Source organism: Coregonus clupeaformis, chromosome 15 (assembly GCF_020615455.1).
Source record: "Coregonus clupeaformis isolate EN_2021a chromosome 15, ASM2061545v1, whole genome shotgun sequence".
Classification (NCBI taxonomy): domain Eukaryota; kingdom Metazoa; phylum Chordata; class Actinopteri; order Salmoniformes; family Salmonidae; genus Coregonus; species Coregonus clupeaformis.
Genome location: NC_059206.1, coordinates 47,500,368 through 47,521,554, shown reverse-complemented (window position 1 = coordinate 47,521,554; position 21,187 = coordinate 47,500,368). Strand labels below are relative to the sequence as shown.

General features: G+C 42.4%; 1 long non-coding RNA gene across 1 annotated transcript; it reads right to left on the bottom strand.

Annotated features, from left to right (window-relative positions):
- Window positions 1-934: 934 nt before the first annotated feature.
- On the bottom strand, window positions 935-19,353 carry LOC121583233. Its single transcript, XR_006003468.1, has 3 exons — window positions 19,313-19,353; window positions 10,926-11,013; window positions 935-1,032 (listed from the first exon to the last, which is right to left on the bottom strand). It is a non-coding gene; the product is annotated as an uncharacterized LOC121583233 (long non-coding RNA).
- Window positions 19,354-21,187: the final 1,834 nt, after the last annotated feature.

The window sequence follows — 21,187 nt, the reverse complement described above, 5'->3', positions numbered from 1 at the left end:
ATGATTTATATAATCACAATCTGTCTAATAAAAAGGGGCACAATTACTATCCTAATGATCAGATACAGCATATTATTTTCAGTCTATCGTAATCTTAAATAAATATGGATTAAAATATATTATACAGAACTTAGAATTAACCTTTAAAAGTGCTCTAGCATTGCTTACATTTTAGAGTAAATATTGAAGGTTAAAAAAACAAGAGCTGCATGATAACAAGCAGTCAGACACTAACATGGGCTGGGTACTTCTGAGTCGCTAGGGCAAACTGTTGCTAAGCACTTCTGGTTGCTAAGTGAGTGTGAGAGTGAGAACATTTGGGGAGCCCTTGGAGCAATGCTGAAATCTGAGGGCATTCCTTGACAGCTGGTGCTGCTGCAGAACTGTTTCAAACCCAAACTCCACTCATATGACAGGCTAATGGTGCGGTGATAGAGACAGCCCTAAAGCATCCTCAGTGTGATAAAGTAGTTTTTCTTCTACAGGTTAAATAAACACACATATAAACAAGAACAACAACAACAATCTTAAAATAGGCCAACATGATCTAATGTAGACTGCAGTATGTACTGTACCTGTGTTCCAGTCATTGACATCCATTTGACAATCAAAAAGCAGCAGTTAACATCAACAACAGAGATATGACACTGTCACTGTTGTCAGTCCTGTTCTGGACAATCTACAGTATCAACATGTGAACAGTGATCCATATCAACATCGATATCGTCTTTAAAGATCAGTAACTGAGAATTGAGTAACTGGTACTGACTAAGGCCCGTACATACTGGGGTCCTTGAGGGACCTTGAGGGCCACTGCTACAGAGAGGCCTCTCCTGATCTAATCCGCCTGCCTCTCAGTGTCCATGCTCTGGTCTTTAGGGTGTAACAGGCAGGTCTGAGGCACTGCTCTCGAGCTCCAGCCCAGTGAAGCTCACCAGTGAGCCAGGACACAGGCAGCCATTTATACTGGAGGGCCTATGAGGAGAGGCTCTGGTCCCAGTCATAGTGCTGGAGCAGGTACCCACACGCTGCCTGAAATGGAAATACAGAGACAGATGTCCCTCTAGAGACAATAGAGAAGTCCTTTTAAGACACAACACATTAGGCTACATAAACTATCACTCTTGCCAATCTGGCTACTGAGGTCCAAATATGTGACCCGTTTCAAGAAGCTAGGCGTACTACTTCACAGGAGAGGCATTTGAAACATAAACATTGTTGTTGTTTTTTTATGCATTTTTTGGCAAAATGCCTTCTGGAACATGTGAACTTTCATGTGCCTTAAATTGTATGCCATCTGAAAATACAAATAACATTGTTAAATTACGAGCCTAGTTGGTTTAGCCACGGAAAAAGACTGGAACCTTCCCGCTAGCCATGATTGGCTGAGCTAATGGATGGGCTGGACATACGAGAGATGAGTTTGGATTGGTCTGCCATGTAGCATGCTTCTGTCTATAACATGAGCTGTTCAGTATGTGTACATAATCCTTGCTACTGCGGCTTGTTTGAAAGATATCATGGAGAACTGTAAAAGAGTTTCTACTGCTAGGCGCTATTGACAAAGATCAGTGCCAAAAAGTTGTGATGGACTACTTTCTGGAGGACGATCGTGCCATGCTGACTCTCTCTGACTCTGAAAATGAATCAGACGATGAGTAAATCCCTGATTTAGGTAAAAACATTTTCATTGAACCAGACATTCTAGAGTCTTCTGATGACAGTGATGGGGAAGAAATGGTGATCAACAGTGTTGTTTTCACAGAAGAAGTTGAACGAGTTTTGAAATCAGTGGAATGCCCGGTGAAAGCAGAGTATGATTGCAAATGCGGAGGGAGTCGAAAAGAGAACACAGAAAGCTGTTGTATAAAACACCTGTCTCTGGATTACATCTTCAAACTAAGGGCAACCATGGCATCAATGACAGAAAGGGAGAAGTGTTCATCCATGTATACATGTAAGAGTCTAGCTACATTTTCAGATATTATACGTTTCTAATTTTGTCAAAAAGTGGTTTTCATTGCAAGTTAAAGTGTACTGTTAGCTAGGTAACAGTAGCTGGCTGGCTTGCAAGCTAACATTATGTGTATGATCTGTGTAGTAGTATTATTTATATCTCCATTTGCATTGTTAGTTATAGCCTAATGTTAGCTAGCTAGCTAACATTGAACCTAGTTGGTTAGCTTTAGCTATGTGCAGATTCATGTATGGTGGCTAGCAATGACAATCAGTTTGTATTGCTAGTAGTATTGGTTGGGATTATGGTTCATTGTTTATCTCACTCTGTTTAGCAGATGGCCTCACATGTGATTCCCTAAAGAGATGGGTGGGGCTAAGGCTTAAGAGGGTGTGAGCGATGCTGAATTGTGTAGACAAAGAAGAGCTCTCCAATAGGTGTACCAAAATATTCAAGGGGCCATTTTCTCAAAAGTTTATCACCTTTCAAAGCAGAATTACTTTCCCATTGTTCCTCAACTGCAATGTATGATATACCATTTTCTAGCTTTGAGTCTCTACTTTTATCCAATGTAAAAAACACCATTTAAGATTTTGCTACATAAGACCGAATCGAGGTGGTGGGTCACATATGGTGTCTAGTGTCCTTTTCGTCCACTGCAGGATCTATGACAAGACCAGTTAGATGCTAACAGTACATGAATGACAGGTCGTCCTTGCCCCTCCTCTCTTTCCTTCTGAGTGAGTGCCTTAGCCAGGGGCGGTAAGGGGAGGGAAGGGGGAAGATGACTCATAGCTTCTGACCTACATCCTACTGCTCACCAGAGTCTCCCCTCTGGTCACACAAATCCCAATCACTAGCCTGGCCAAGACAGAAACAGCCAGCTACCTCTCTAGTGATGGTGCCTCAGTAATGACCACTGAGAACACTGCTGCAGTTGGGATGGGCCAGGTAATAAATCACAAAGATACATAGCGCATGTTTTGGAGGGATTCCAAGGAGCTATTCCAATGCATGTGATTTAAAAAGCTAAAAAGGGGTTCCATGCAATACACTAATTGACAGCTTTTGAAGGACACCCCATTTCTCTTCTCTTAATATATTCCTTTGTGCTTAAAGGGAAATATATAATTTGCTTTACTTAGATATAAATCAACACTCAGAGTAGATCCATGACTCTGAAACTCACATCTTGTCACCTCTCATACAACTCATGGTCCTATAGAATAGTGCTGAGCAAATTGTGCTTTTAGAGGTTTTCGATTATGAAAACATTAAATGCACTACACATTATGTGGGTTGAATGCTGTAACAACACAGAATAAAACAATTAATAAAAGTCCCATGATGGTAGTGATTGCCCATTACTGCTTATTATTTTTTTCACATTACTTTTACTTTAATAAAATATTTCAATTGTGCATATTACATTTGCTTTATTTAATGACTTCATTATTTCATTCCAAGTCATCATCTCATCTACAGAGCTGCTGCCTATGCTGTCGGACAAAATCACTATTTTAGTAGTTCTTCAAAGTAAATAAGGTATACTTTTATGACTTCTGAATACCAACTATAAATCACTTAGATCATGTATTTTCAGGTAGAGATACCTCACGAAGCAACTGCTCTCTATTCCTCTCGATCATCCGTCTTCTGTCTCTTCTCTCCTTCTCCTTGTCTGCCGCACACAGACCGGACAAGTAGGCGCGCAATGGATTATTGTAATTGTAGTTAATTACCACGTTTTCTGCGCTAAACTATGTAGAATATTGGCCTGTTTGTTGGAAACTACAACTCCCTACTACATCACAACGTTTCGGGCTTGATCTGACTTATCTCTGTAGAAACTGTGCATTGAGCTCACAGAAGAAAAAAAAGCGGAATGGAATTCAAATAATCATCAATTATTTTTTGGTTTTTAAACAACTAACCGAAATGTTGGTTAATCACTACAGTAGTAGTGTTCTTAGTTCTGCTGTAGAGAGAAAGCCCTGCTGATATATGTGTGTGTGGAGGCTGCCACGTGTAAAGGAGGATGACAAATGGACTGTCCCCTCAGGGGTGACCTGGGTTTGGGGGTCTGGGCACGGTAGATTTCACTAAGCCAAACATCATCTGTTCCATGACTGAGCCCGCCTCCGCTCCTCAGAATGGGTATGTCTGGGTTAAATGTTAACGTCACTGCCCACTGCAGCTAGCTAGCAGCCCTGGCATGATGAGATAGGATACACTTCTTTACAATTCACAATCACCTAGGATCTAAATGTAAGAGTTGTGAATCTTGCCTCAAGTACCGCAATGGACACTTAGGAGCCTATATACAGTGCATTCGGAAAGTATTCAGACCCCTTGACTTTCTCCACATTTTGTTATGTTATAGCCTTATTCTAAAATGGATTAAATTGCTTTTTTCCCTCATCAATCTACACAAAATACCCCATAATGACAAAGCGAAAACAGGTTTGTAGACATGTTTATAAATTCATAAAAAATTTAAAACAGAAATACCTTATTTACATAAGTATTCAGGCCCTTTGCTATGAAACTCGAAATTGAGCTCAGGTGCATTCTGTTTCCATTGATCATCATTGAGATGTTTCTACAACATGACTGGAGTCCACCTGTGGTAAATTCAATTGATTGGACATGATTTGGAAAGGCACACACCTGTCTATATAAACCAAGCCATGAAGACGAAGGAATTGTCTGTAGAGCTCCGAGACAGGATTGTGTCGAGGCACAGATCTGGAGAAGGGTACAAAAAATGTCTGCAGCATTGAAGATCCCTAAGAACACAGTGGCCTCCATCATTCTTAAATGGAAGAAGTTGGGAACCACTCTTCCTAGAGCTGGCCGCTCAGCCAGAGCCCGGACCTGAACCCGATCGAACATCTCTGGAGAGACCTGAAAATAGTTGTGCAGCGACGCTCCCCATCCAACCTGACAGAGCTTGAGAGGATCTGCAGAGAAGAATGGGAGAAACTCCCCAAATACAGGTGTGCCAAGCTTGTTGAATCAACTGGTTGAATCAATGTTGTTTCAATGCAGTTTGTCAAAGTATTGTGACGTGGAATCTACGTGGAAAATATATTGGATTAGAAAAAAGTTATCAACCGTAAACTGTTATTTTGAGGGTGAAAGTTCAACCACAGGATCATGTCATCATGGTAACCAAATTTCAACATAGACAAATTCTGTTTAAAATATGTTGAATTTATACCTTTAAAACAACATCAGATCTTCAAAATATATAGCATTTGCAAAGTCATCCACCGCCGTTGTTTCAATTCAACCCAGGGTTCAACTAAAAATAGACAGTATATAGGCCTAGGGTTTCAAGCTTGGTTGATTTCAAAAGTAATGATATTTAGTGATATTGAATTGTGTTTGGTTGTCAACACAACCAAATATCAACCATAGTCCCTGTGTCCAAGAATGCGAAGGTAACCTGCCTAAATGTCTACCGCCCCGTAGCGCTCACGTCGGTAGCCATGAAGTGCTTTGAAAGGCTGGTCATGGCTCACATCAACACCATCTTCCCGGAAACCCTAGACCCACTCAAATTTGCATACCGCCCCAACAGATCCACAGATGACGCAATCTCAATCGCACTCCACACTGCTCTTTCCCACCGGGACAAAAGGAACACCTATGTGAGAATGTTGTTCATTGACTACAGCTCAGCGTTCAACACCATAGTGCCCACAAAGCTCATCACTAAGCTAAGGACCCTGGGACTAAACACGTCCCTCTGCAACTGGATCCTGGACTTCCTGACGGGCCGCCCCCCAGGTGGTAAGGGTAGGCAACAACATCTGCCACGCTGATCCTCAACACCGTGGCCCCTCAGGGGTGCGTGCTTAGTCCCCTCCTGTACTCCCTGTTCACCCACGACTGCGTGGCCAAGCACGACTCCAACACCATCATTAAGTTTGCTGACGACACAACAGTGGTAGGCCTGATCACCGACAACGATGAAACAGCCTAAAGGGAGGAGGTCAGAGACCTGGCAGTGTGGTGCCAGGACAACAAAATTTTTACATTTTACATTTTACAACCTCTCCCTCAATGTGAGCAAGACAAAGGAGATGATCGTGGACTACAGGAAAAGGAGGGCCGAACAGGTCCCCATTAACATCGACAGGGCTGTAGTGGAGCGGGTCGAGAGTTTCAAGTTCCTTGGTGTCCACATCACCAACAAACTATCATGGTCCAAACACACCAAGACAGTCGTGAAGAGGGCACAACAACACATTTCCCCCCCTCAGGAGACTGAAAAGACTTGGCATGGGTCCCCAGATCCTCAAAAAGTTATACAGCTGCACCATCGAGAGCATCCTGACCAGTTGCATCACCGCCTGGTATGGCAACTGCTCGGCATCCGACCGTAAGGCGCTACAGAAGGTAGCATCACTGGGGCCAAGCTTCTTGCCATCCAGGTGTCAGAGGAAGGCCCAAAAAATTGTCAAAGACTCCAGTCACCCAAGTCATAGACTGTTCTCTCTGCTACCGCACGGCAAGCGGTACCAGAGCGCCAAGTCTAGGTCCAAAAGGCTCCTTAACAGCTTCTACCCCCAAGCCATAAGACTGCTGAACAATTAATCAAATGGCCACCCGGACTATTTACATTGACACCCCCCCCCCCCTTTGTTTTTACACTGCTGCTACTCGCTGTTTATTTTCTATGCATAGTCACTTTACCCCTATCTACATGTACAAATAACCTAGACTAAACTGTACCCCTGCACATTGACTCGGTACCAGTACCCCTTGTATATAGCCTCGTATTGTTATGTAATCATATTGTGTTACTTTTTATTTTATTTTTTGCTTTAGTTTATTTAGCAAATATTTTCTTAACTCTGTTTCTTGAACTGCACTGTTGATTAAAGGCTTGTAAGTAAGCATTTCACGGTAAGGTGAATGAACCTGTTGTATTCGGCACATGAGACAAATACAATTTGATTTGATTTGATTTGAAGAAGATGCATTTTCTACGTGGATAGTTCCATCTGTCCCACTGACTTAGTCTGGCTTTAATTCCAGTTTGTCTACAAATTAATCATTGATATGTTGGATTCACGTCTCCATCTCAACTAAAAATCAAAGTTAAGGAATAGGACTAAATTAAAGTGCATTTAAAGTTTGATTTGATTTAGTCATATTCTTTAACTTTGATTTTTAGTTAAGATGGATATCAATTATTAATGTGTAGACAAACTGGAATTGAAGCCAGACTAAGTCAGTGACACAGATGGAACTATCCAACCAAACAAAATTCAATATAACTTTTGTAATACATTAAACAGCCTTAACTTTAGGCTCTTACAAACTAATGTAACATTCACCTTAAAATGAGTAACACATCCATGGCCAAATTTTGAGGTTACTGTAACTATAAATGTCTTCTTATGTAGTCATATAAAGCGTGCATGTTCAAGGTAGCATGTATAGGTCGTCGCAGGTCTGTGGAGATCTTCACAATTTTAATAATCTGCACAGAATCTCAAACGGCAACGATCACTTTTATTGTAGTCTTAACTGCAATCCAGGGGCTTCATTTATCCCAAAAAATATTCTAAACCTTGCGTGCGTGCGCCAGTTTTCCCACAAAGGTTGGTATTTATCCATTTTGAAATTGAATGAATAGTGTGCGTATCTCCACACAAATCTCAAACCCTGCCTGAACACAACTTCTAGAATGTTGATCAACTGTATTGCAAGCAAATAGGCTTATTGTTCATTTGGGGGAAATGGGGGTGTTTGACGCACAGGAATTATAATAATGGTAGGCTAATAAAAAACATTAAAACAGATGCATTTGCCATTGGTAAGGAGATCGCATAGCAGCATGTCGTCTAATACGTTTATTTTACTTTCATTATACAGGCCTAACTCATAATCATATTGCAGGACATGTCTGCCATTTTCTGACATAACTGGTTTAAATGATTCCCGCTACACAACAAATAGTAGGCTACCATTTATCAATCGCTCATTCAATAGCCAAGCATGCGCGAAAGTAAATAATTTAGATTGGTAGCCTGGGATAGGATACCCCCCCCCCCAAAAAAAATAAATAAATAAATAAATAAAATAAATAATAATAATACATATTGTAAAGTGGTTATCCCACTGGCTATAAGGTGAATGGACCAATTTGTAAGTTGCTCTGGATAAGAGCGTCTGCTAAATGACGTAAATGTAAATGTAAATCTGAGAGATGTAAGAAAGATCAGGAAACTATTTGTATTTTTCTTGACACGTTTAACCCCCTTTTTTAGGCACTAAACCACTTCATTATATACTTCCATCATTTTTTTAAACTGGTACTGGGCTACGTTCAAGCGAGTCTTGTGAGCAAAACAACCGACATGTAGGTGTTCGTGAGAGCCTCACCTTTCCATAGAGGGGTCAAATTAGTTAGAGGGGCCAAACCGTTCGGACTCTACAGCCGTTTCGTGAGAAGAGCGATTTTCGGGATCTCATGGTCTGACAAACACCGTTGTAGCTGGGCCACCTTCCACTGCAGATGCGGAAGGCCGGCATTGGCGGATGAGGTGGATTGAGATGCAGCCCATGCCAAAAAATGGATATCTCTAGTTTAGGAGCGCGACATCATAGCCTAGCCTATTTAATTTCAGAGCCTATACCAAGGCAGGAGATAGAAACACAATCATGTATTGATAAACAAAATATTGAACAACAATTTGTATTTTGTATAGAAGTGTGCACTGTAGCGTTTACTTTTAAATTATTTGAAAGGACAATAAATTTTCCAGAATGCGTGGCCAGTGTTTGGCACTCGATAGGCGGCATGCATTTTTAGTTTGGAAAAGTCACTGCAACATTCTGCCCACACCTCAACAGAAATGTGATCAAATTTGCCATTGCGCTTTCTTTTAGGAACTACCGTGGCCCAGTTCCAACATCATCAAATCATACAGCAGAGGGTGTTTTTGTTACCATAAAAGGTGAATGGAGGGTGTTTTCCAGGCTGGGCTGCACAAATATAATATGGCTCTGATTTATCAATGAAAACATGCATATATTTTGCGTGCTACAGTTTGATAAATCCCAATAATTTGTGGCCAACGCAAATCCTAGAATCTCCATGTACGCCAGAATTTTGTAAGAAATGTATGCACGGTTGATAAATGAGGCCCCAGGTCATTTGGTTTTGCTATTAGATAAAGCACAGTGATAACACATTAATCTATTGTATAATTAAACAAAATATCTGACATTGTTTTTCAATTGGAATTTGGTTCTGCTTCTAGATGGTTGAAAGCATAATGATAACACATTCGAAATTCAACAAACTTTTGGATGTCTTTTTGAGTGGGTGAATATAGTTTGCAATCTCATTGATCAACCTCTAAAACAAATATGACCCAATTATCCATGTTGAAATGACGTGGTGTGCCCAGCGGAGTGTCTTACTCTTAAAAAACATCAACATTGCTTTGAGGTTTTGACCTGAGCTAGGTAAAATGGCTGTTTTGATAAAACAGACAGTACTCAGTACAGCTCATCCTCTCAAACCACTGTCTGTCTGTTGCCATGGTACCCGTCTCAAAGATATGCTTTATGCTCTCACTCTTTCATCAATGATCAGTTACCCAGACAGACACAATATCTCATATATAATGAGCTTGATACCTATATTTTCACTATAGGCCTACCTACACCACAATTGAGCAATGAGTGCATTCCATTCCTACAAACAAAACAGCTAAGCGAGCTAAACAGTTCTTATAGCAGCCGTAAGGCAGCCTTTGTCAGCCAGCACATCTGTATGCAGGAGGCAGTGTTAGTATACTTCAGCATCAGCTCTTCCATTATCAGGATCAGGATTGAGTCATCCCTCACAACAGCCCTGTCCGTCCACATGCACTAAATCATAAAATCACTAAACTGGAAATGGATGATTATTTATGGAAGTTGATGACGTCCGTAAGCATACACCAGCTCCTCCTGTCATGATTCTAGGCCTTGGGGGTCTCGTATTACCGCATAGTTCTGAAAATCTGCAATTCCCAGGGTGAATGATGGGCTGAATGAAGTACTGCGGTACCTACCGTCTATATGACTGACAGTAACTGGTTCTCTTGGATGAAAAGCAATAGAGAGTGAGTCATACTCCCTGCTGAGTGGATGGCAATCTCCCAGAGCCATGTCTATCAGTGGGCATCAGAGAGCTCAGTATAGACACTCCTAAATGGCATCTTATTCCCTATAGTGCACTACTTTTGACCAGAGCCTTATGAGCCCTGGTCAAAAGTAGAAAGCTATAAAGCAAATAGGCGCCATTTGGGACACAGCCAAGGCATGGCAGAAACCCAGCCTCCCTCACTGCCTCACAGAGGATCTGATCTGATCTGCGGGGGCTTAAGCAGCTGCTGTTGTTAAAACAATCGTTGCCGTGTTGGTGATATTTTTAGAGTGTAATGACTGGACATCCTGTGTCACTACCACCGGCCGACCCTGACTGTGAACAGCAAACATTAGACATCAATATCCCTGTCAACAGGGCCCGTCTCACATCTCTGTGCCATAGACTGATAAGCAGCGAGCGCTCTGGTGACCAGACGCTATGACTCCTGGCTCCTGCCCATCAAAACCACCGGATATAGACTACTGGTACACCCGTTGTCATAGCCACCGGCAACAGGAAGCGGATCCCCGCCCACCTTACTGTCGTCATGGCAGCAGCACACCTGTCCTGTTCCTCACCTGGACAGACAGAAGTGTATGCAGCCCAAATGGCACCCTATTCTCTTTGTAGGGCACATTGTAGTAATGTTGGACATTTACAGAGACCAAATACTATTTACATTTAAGGGAGATCGGTAGCATCATGTTAAATCCATACTTGATGCAGCAAAAAGATAAATGATAAGTGTATCTCGCTGATACTGAAAGGAATAAGAGCGATAAGAGGAGAGTAAATGAGAGGGGTAACCTTGAGAAAGACTTTGTTGAGCTGGACTTCGATGCAGTTCCTGGGGCCGTTGCCTAGGCTGCAGAGGAGATACTCCTGTCCTGCGTTTCTAAGACAGACAACAAAGCACAGCATAACCAATCATTACTTCACAGTCTTCTCTTACCACTCTGTTTAATTTCTCTCTCCTTATATGACTAAAGCCGAGACCTTGGGCGCTGTGGCTTGTAGCTATCACATCCTGCCATGGTGCAGAGATGTGGGGTGACGACCCTGGTGATTGAGTCAGCAGCATCAGGGAGCCAACAGAAGACTGCTATCACTGCCTTTAGGACTATGCATCTAGAGACTGTCTACTATGGATTTCTATGTAAACAGTGATATACACTCTCCGGACAGTATATTAGGTACACCACCCCGTTCACGAAAATTGTTCACTCCTACAGAAAGTGAGTCACGTGGCTGTGGCTTGCTATATAAAGCAGGCAGACAGGCATTCAGTTACTGTTCGATTGAACGTTAGAATGGGCAAAACGAGTGTGGTATGATCGTCGGTTGCAGGTGCGCCAGATCCAGTACCTCAGAAACGGCCGCCCTCCTGGGCTTTTCACGCACGACAGTGTCTAGGGTTTACCGAGAACGGTGCGACAAACAAAAAACATCCAGTCAGCGGGAGTCCTATGGGCGAAAACAGCTCGTTGATGGGAGAGGTCAAAGGAGATTGGCAAGAATCGTGCAAATAACATGTGGGCCACAAATAGACAAAGAACGGTGCAGTACAACAGTGGTGTGCAGAACGGCATTTCGGAACACACAACTCATCAATCCAAAAACAAGAAGATCGTGTGCTCCAGTGGACTAGACAATTGAGTGGAAAAACATTGCCTGGAACATGACAGCGAGTTCAGTTTACTTGAGTGGCCTGCGCAGTCCCCATACCTCAATGCAATAGAGCACCTTTGGGATGATTTGGAACGGGCTGTTCACAGCATGAATATACCATCGTCCAATCTGCAGCAACTGCGTGATGCCATCGCGTCAGCATGGACCAACATCCCTGTTGGAACGTTTCCGACACCTTGTAGAATGCCTTGAAGAATTCAGGCTGTTCTGGAGGCAAAGGGGGATCCGACCCGGTACTAGGTGTGTGTACCTAATAAACTATCCAGTGAGTTAATTTAATACACAACAGTGGTTTGTAGATATTCACAAATCCATTTTATTGACATCATGTTATGTTGTCAAAGTATATGTACATATAGTCTTTATTCAGAGTATATTTTTCTATATCTAGCTACCTACCTTAATTCTTTCTAACCTGTCTATGGGCGGTAGTGATAGAGTAGCAGTGGAGCTGACAGCAGGAACCTACTCGTCTCTGCACCACACATATTAACTAACAAGTTTTTGATATACTTCAGCTCTCTTTCTCCACTAGTATTACAGGAAGGAAGCAGAGTGAGAGGAAACATATTGGCTTACTCTGAGACAGGAGTGTAGACTAATGCACTAAGTGGACAGAGATGAAGCGCAGGTTCTGAGTGGCTGGCTTCCAAAATCCAGCAGAGCTGTGTTTTCCGACCGGATAATCAGATCCTGTGGTGAGTTTCAACACTGTTATTCTAATGCATCCCCTTTGTTGTGCTTCCTGGGAGTTGTGCAACTGTGATAATGTAAACCACGTTGAACAAACAGACAGTATTTTAGATGCCACAGAGTGTAGGGAAATATATACAGTATATTGATGTAAGTCTTTTTTACACTCAACCTGACACACAGGCATACAAGACATAAGTGTTGCCTCCCCATCTCTATCAGTGTGTACCAGTGAGTATGCAGTCAGTCACTATGGCGCAGGGCGGGGTTCAGTACTCTGCTATGAGTCACACCTGCAGATGAATGACATATCATACACCTCAGGGGTCAAGCATATCACAGTCTCCAGGGAGCATTAGAGGTTGAAAACAGCCTACACAAACAATAACTGAATGTATAAAACCGTCATTGTTCAGTCAGAATGTCTGCCAGAATGACTACTGTTTAGAATGTTTGAGCCTTTAGAATGTCTGGTTGTTCAGTTAGAATATCAGTATGTTTATGCTTCCGGAGGACGACCTGTAGTGTATATGTCCATTCACATAGCTACATAGACAGGCACATTATGTGGTTCCTGCACCTGGTGACACAATCCCCGTTACACAACGGTGGCCAAGGTTCAAAGCCATGGTCAAATCAGACATGTAATTTTCCAAAAGGAAACAATGCCATGATGAATATCTGTAGCAGTGACCCGCTCTCTGACTCACTGTGTGCTCAAAGAGGGAGGGCAGCTTCTGAATCCTCTGAGCTCTGAATTGGAATGTTCAAATTGGTTTATTCATACACAAGACAGAGGTGTTGCCATCTAAATTATGTGCTGATTACGGTGATAAGATGAGTAAAAGTGAGATGCATGCAGAATACTTTACTGTCAAATTATATATCGCCATATCAACGTCATATCGAATGTTAGATATATTATATTGAGAATGGTGTTCTTGGGTCCGCTCTTCTCTCTTCCTGCACAGCACACATTGTCAGTTACTACTAGCCAGGTGTGAATGAGCTGCAGCAGGACATCTCACTGTCATCCTTCTTCAGGCCAGTTTATTTTCACACTAGGGCAAGCATCTCCACCTCTCCAGTTCCTCTGTACGATATAATAGATAACGTTTCCACAGCTGCAAGTTATATATCTTTCTCTGTCCCAACAGGCAAGTTACAGGATTTTGTGGAAATGACCTTCTAAAGCACATTTGAGGGATTCCACATTCTTACTCCAGTCTGAGTGGTGTACTATTGTCAGTGGGCTCTAGTAGTGAAATTACCCTGCCTGCCTGACTGCTGAGATCAGGGTTGTGGTCCATGCATGACATCTCATAACAGGACTGGACAGTCATTAGTGCTGGTTAGAGGGCTGATCCAGCCTCAGAGCTGACAAACCCAGCGCTTTGTTCACTCCATCTGATGTCCACTGAGGAGGCAAGGACAGAGAGAAGAGACGAGAAAGCAGAGGAGAGAAAGAGGAGAGGAACCCAATGACGGGAAGAGAGCAAAGGATACCATTAAAAAGAGGTGGGGCATTACTCTTCCTCCTATATTAATTGAACCCGACGATGCCAGAAGAGGAGTGCAACAGCAATCAGGACAAGAGGGAGAGAACCCCAGCCTGGATTATAGGTGTTAAGGGTTACTGTACTCTGTATGCTGATGAAAAACATTGTAGTCTCAAAGGGTTTATGCAGATGAAGAGTCTCTAAGAAGGATGTTGGTCCTCAAAGAGTGAGCGGATTGATGTGAAGAGGCAGGTGATAAGGAGAGCAGGAGAGGCTCTGTCTGCGTCCCAAATGGCACCCTGTTCCCAAGACAGTGCCCTACATAGGTAACAGGGTGCCATTTGGGACGCAGTTTCTGAAATATTCATCATGCAAAGAGAAGCTTGGCTTATGGCCAGAGTATTGACTGACTTGATCCTGTGCCTCTTCACCAAATGTTATGGGTCTTACTTTCTTGGAAAGAAAGTCAGCTCAGGGGTCATCAGCCTGTGTGATGATGAGAAGTCCCTGTGTCTCTGTGCCCTTCACCGCACTGCAGACAGAGCAGCTGTAAAGGAGCCTCCCCCATCCCCCCTTCATCAGCTGAGGCAGGGGGGCAGGGGGCTGCTCTGCTCTGACTCACTTCTGAATCATCCCCCTCCCCAGGGTTTCATGGGAGAGAGCCGCATCCCTCTCACTCAACTCACAAACACACACTCAGACGCTAACACAAACAGAGACATTCCACACAAACACACACAAGTGCACAAACACAGACATACACCAATGGACATTGCATGGATGCAAAGAGACATCGATAAACAGACATTCAAGGAATATGTAGACTACAGTACTTCATTCATAGGGCTAATCCAACATAAGAATGGAAGCACAGCCATATGCACAGGCAGTGTTTCCCCTAGATTTACTTAAAATCGTTCATTTTATATGAATCTAAATCGTTGCTTAATATTTATCGTTTTATATTTTTATTTTTAGATGTGCTTTTAAAGCGATAGTGCGTGATTTTGGCAATTTAAGCCCTTTTTCTACTTACCCAGAGTTAAATGAACTTAATGGATACCATTTTTATATCTGCATGCAGTTCGAAGGAAGTTGCTAACTAGCATTAGCGCAATTTCTAACTGCACGCAGAGACATAACAATAGTATCCATGAGTTCATCTGACTCTGGGTAAGTAGAAAAAGTGCTTAATTGCCTAATCTTGCACTCTCTCTTTAAGATCAGAGTGACACGTTAGAAGGTGTTTTTGTAGCAAACAGAGCGAGCAGTGGTGTGAATGAGAGCTCCTCATCCTCTTCCTACAGTGCAGTGGCGCGCACTAGAATGTTCATGCATTCTAGAGCAGAATGTATTTTTTATAACAAAAACATCTCCCGGGGAGGGCATGCCCCCTGGGCCCCCCCAGCAAAGAGCACCTCCAACCCCCCACTGCCTTTGCCACTGCTGCTGTAAAATAAAATCCTAGAGGAACCTTTGATAGGGGAATCCCCATCGGTAAAGACACAGTCAGGTGGCCAGTTGCCATGGCAACAGTTATCTGCTAGAGAGAGAGAGAGCGAGAGAGAGAAAGAGAAAATAAGATAGAGAGAGCGTGTGAGAGAGAGAGATGCCCCCTGGTTCATTCATAGATCTGCAGCTTCACAGTCAATAACGGAGAGCTCAATGGCAAACCATTTCAAACAGCCTAATTCATACGCTTTATAGGGGGAATGGACTTTACAGTGTCCTGCTATTAAAATTATATATATATATATATATATATATTTTAGGCTGTATGTATGTTTAGATATAGGCATATTGTAAATGTGTATTGTTGTACTGTCACCATCTTCATTGCAAAAAGAAATACAAATATAACTTTAAGCTACATATTCATTTGACAGAGGTAATGAACTGTCTATTGATCAGCACAGCAATTGATAAAACAGGACCATGTTTGCTAAACAAGTGGTTCTGAGCTCATGGCAATATTACACAGCTAGCTAACGGTTACATAAATCAGGAATGCAGACAGGCTAGCTCATTATATCTATGAGTGACTGTGTCCAACACACCACCACCTGTTATTATGTTGGGCACCTACTGATGTTATGAAATAAAAATGTGAGGCTCAGTTGGTAGAGCATGGCGCTTGCAATGCCAGGGTTGTGGGTTCGACCACTATGGAGAAAATAAAAGTATGAAAATGTATGCACTCAATGTAAGTCACTCTGGATAAGAGCGTCTGCTAAATGAATAAAATGTGTTGTGTGAAGAATCCAATAGTCTACCTTGTATGCAGTACAAATCACATTATTGTGGGAGCACCTCCTCTAAGAGTATGAATTAGGCTGTTTGAGTAGGTTTGAATCCTGAGCAACCTGCCTACACATGTTTGTTTGAAGTACAATAGACCAACATAGCTACTGTAGTAGGTCAAAGCTGTGTGCTGTAAAACCTTGGTAGAGCATGGGTGGAGTAGGCATTGTGGTGCTCATGTGAATTTCCTTTCTTTTTCTGCTTCAGACCAATACAACTTCTCACGTAAAACATCGTTTTTTGTTTTTAATATGGATAAGGTACAAATCTCATATGATAAGGAAAATAAGTAGAAAAATAAGATAATTTCTAGTAACATATAGGCACTACAGTACATTAATATTGATGGAAGGCAGCTATCCCCTTTGGATAGTAACCACGTTTCCATCCACAGTTTTTATGCGAGTAAAGTCATACTGTATAAAAACAAATCACGCCAGCTGTGATGGAAACAGGAAGTTTCAGTACAATTTGATAAATGCCGACAGATAATTTGTTTGTTCGACATTGTGGGATCTTTTTGTGTCAGTAAAATGTATTTACGCAAAAAGGTGTTGGAAATGCCTTTATGCGCAGATATTGATATAATAACCACCATATCGAAGTAAACTTGGAGATATGGTGTGTGGTCCTCCCACTACGACTCGGGAAACCATGCAGTTTATTAGGCTACAGATGAAATAAGTTATGATGAACTTCACAGGGTGGTGAAAGTGCATGGTGAGGAGCTTGATGCTGCTTTCCAATAAATATCTAGGGTCTTATTCTGGTGACATGATGGTCGATGCTTGACTGTCGTTTGACAAATAAAAATATTCTAGCTTTTATTTATAAGGGTTGCCCTATAAAATCTGATTTGTTTTCCAAAATTCTCTTTTATATTTTCCCAAATTATGTTCTCAGTTATATATTTTTCACTCTTAAAAGTACAATTGTTCATAGAGAAACAACGAAATTGGATGTTCTGAGTCCATGTCAATGCTTAAATCACATCAGAAGACCATTTTTTTTAGGTCTGAAGAAAATGAACACATTTCGATGCTTGAGTGTAATTCCCCTTTAATTGCTGCATGAACCCCTCTATCATTACCATAACTCCAGTGCACCTTGAGAAATGACAATCACTATTATTGAGGGCTTGAGAATGGAGCCTGAACGTAATGTGCTACAATAACTATCAACCGGAGCATTAAAGCATTTAACCTACACATCTAGCACAGTATGAATTTGAGTGGATTTTCCTTATTATGTGGAGTGAGCCGTTGTCACAGGAGGACTCATAAATCTAATTCAGGACTGCATGATTCACACAGAGAACAATAAAGCAGCGGGCTGAACCAGCAGGACCTTTCATCAGCCTCTCTCTTTACCTGGTTCTGAGCAGTAGCCTCTGACAACTGAGAACCGCCCATGCTAATAAGAGCAACACAGATACACTACATGACCAAAAGTATGTGGACACCTGCTTGTCAAACATCTCATTCCAAAATCATGGCCATTAATATGGAGTTGGTCCCCCTTTTGCTGCTATAACAGCCTCTACTATTCTGGGAAGGCTTTCCACTATATGTTGGAACATTGCTGCAGGGACTTGCTTCCACTCAGCCACAAGTGCATTAGTGAGGTCGGGAACTGATGTTGGGCGATTAGGCCTGGCTCGCAGTCGCCGTTCCCATTAATCCCAAAGGTTTTTAGATGGGGTTGAGGTCAGGGCCAGTCAAGTTCTTCCACATCGATCTCGACAAATCATTTATGTATAGACCTCGCTTTGTGCACGGGTTCATTGTCATGCTGAAACAGGAAAGGGCCTTCCCAAAACTGTTGCCATAAAGTTGGAAGCACAGAATCGTCCAGAATGTCATTGTATGCTGTAGCATTGCGCATGTTGATCTTAGGCTTGTGTGTGGCTGCTTGGCCATAGAAACCTCTTTAATGAAGCTCCCTACAAACAGTTATTGTGCTGACATTGCTTCCAGAGGCAGTTTGAAACTCGGTAGGGAGTGTTGCAACCGAGGACAGACGATTGTTTCGCGTTACACGCAACAGCACTCGCCGGTCCCGTTCTGTGAGCTTTTGTGGCCTACCACTTCATGGCTGAGCCATTGTTGCGCCTAGACGTTTCCACTTCACAATAACAGCACTTACAGTTGACCGGGGCAGCTCTAGCAGGTCAGAAATTTGACAAACTGACTTGTTGGAATGGTGGCATCCTATGACCAGCGGCGATTTTAGCATGTAAATCTTGGTGGGGCAAAAAAATATATATGTGGGATGCATGCCAGCAAAGCCACTGCACAACAACACAATACTAAACAATTCATTAATTGCACTATAACGGTGACAAACGGTGCCCACAAACTGTTAGGGCCTACATAAAGCTGTCCCAACACCTTACCACTGCTACACCTGGCTATCAGCGGAGCCTTGTCTGGCAGCGAAACAGTTCATTCAGTCTCATTTACTGCCTTTTAAAAAAACATAGCTGATATGGCTGACTTGCTTAAACAAATGTGGTTTCTACTGACAATTGAGATGTACAAACTATGGCATAAGGGGACGACAAGCAAATAAGAGGCAATCTGTAATTTCGATTAAGACATTCATGAGCGAGCTAGGACGGACGTAATCAATATAACTATTTGTTCAGCACTTTTGAAATGTACAGCGACAGAATTCAGAACATGGGTCGTTCTTACAGTATTCTCCCTGTACACCAAGTCAGAACCGTAGGATAAATAAAGGGGGCATATAAGCAGACAATGAAAGCTCTTACAATATTCGATGATTACATTTCTCTAAAACAGGTTATAGGCTACATGTGCACCACCAAATCAGAACAGTAGGCAAAATTAAGAGAGGAAAATACACCAACTTATTAGGGTGAGGCACATGGGCTACTAACAGCTTAATACACAACATACACTTAGTATTACTTTCTTAGCTACAGTATACATATCTCCCTGGCATATTACATCATTTATGCAGCAGCATACAAGACATTTTTGGACTCACCTTGTTGTGCTGGACCCACTTGAACAGGAAGGTGGTGCGGCTGTCCTTCGTGGGCAAATGTTGTCATCAAAGTCTGGCATTCTCTGGATTTATGGTGCTTTCAAGATAACTGGGAACTCTGAAAAAAACAAGGTTGAATCATGATAACATCAGTGCTCTTCAGGTCGTAGCTCTAGAAAGAGGCCCGAGTTCCGGATTTACAATTCCGAGTTGGATGACCATTCAAAACGTATTTTCCCTGTCGGAGCTCGTTTTTCCTGAGTTCCCAGTTGTCTTGCACTCACTGAAGTCAGATTTTGCAGTTCCGAGTTAAGTTGTTTTGAACTCGGCACAAATCATACTTCATTGACAGCATGGCCCATGTTGAATGTTTATCATTTTAAGCTTGGAAAAGAGACCCTTAATCCCAGACCTGGGACCACACATCCACTCCACTGAATAGCAGGCTATTGATTGCTTTGCAATGCTTGCAGTTTGCCACTGATTCCTTCCAAACCACTTATTGTTGAATTTGCGATTTCCAACTTGTTGTGTAATGTTTATGTCCAATGGCCGATGAGCACCGATACGTTTTATCTATAATTTCTCTTCATTACTTCTCTTCATTTGACAAGGTTTGAAAAGGATTTGCCAGTAGATTGTCTACTTGATTCATGATGATGACTGCTAGCTAAGATTTTGAAAGTATGATGTTGACATGATCAGTGCAATCAACGCTACAGTAGATATAATGTGATTTGAGGTCATTTTATCTGTGTCCAATGACCTTGAGCCTTCTTGGATGGGCACTTCTAATGTAACTCTATGGCAGCACCCAAGGGGCTTGAATTTTCTAGCCTTAGACTTGGCGGTGACGTAGTGTCTCCATAAGTGACAGAACACTGAGCCAATCACGGCGCAACTAGAGAACATTACCTACACCTACGCTCCGTATTTTCCGCTGGCTGCCCCACCACCACAGAAAGCACTGAGCTAGGCTGAAACACCTGCATTTTGGAGCTGCCTTACTCAATAAAGCAAAAAAGAGACTATGTTTGTATGCGGCTTTATTAACTCAATGTTTTTTTTTGCTAAAAATGTAGGGCTCAAAACAGGCTATGCCCCACCTGCCCTGAATGACGGGTCGCCACTGCCTATGACACTACCACCTTGAAAGTCACTGAGCTCTTCAGTAAGGCCATTCTACTGCCAATGTTTGTCTATGGAGATTGCATGGCTGTGTGCTTGATTTTATACACCTGTCAGAACAGCTGTGGCTTAAATAGCCAAATCCACTAATGTGAAGGGTTGTCCATACTTTTGTATAGATAGTGTATTTAATATTTCCATGGGAGGCGGGAGATGTTATAGACTATAGCTTAAATAACCTTGGGAATGGTGACAAGCTGATCCTCTTGTGTTACTCCTTACAATGCCCTCACAGTAAAGATGTATGTACTGGGCTATCAGTGAATCAGAAGCTGGCCTTGAGTATCTTAGTGAAATAAAAACCCAGACATATGCCTGAGACTTGACTTAAACCACTTGATGTCTTGATGTGGCCTCCAACAACGGCTATGTGTCCAAATGTCTTCAGGCTGCTATCTGTTTATTGTCCAGGGTTTCAGTTACACCAAGGCTGTCTGCTGGAGACAAACAGAGCTCACTGCCCTGCCCCACACAGCTGCATACAATATCTGTTGCACAGCTGCATGGAAACCACGGCAACAGCAGCCAAAAGGACCGTCCGGCTCGTCTGGGAGGAAATGGCAGAGTAGCAGATACAGCAGGTACACTCAGTTACCCCAAATCAACTTCCTGCCTAGGTTGAGAGATGGAATCTATGGGGCTCTGATAATGGTGGATGTCTGGCAAACCAACAAGTAGTCAAAAAGT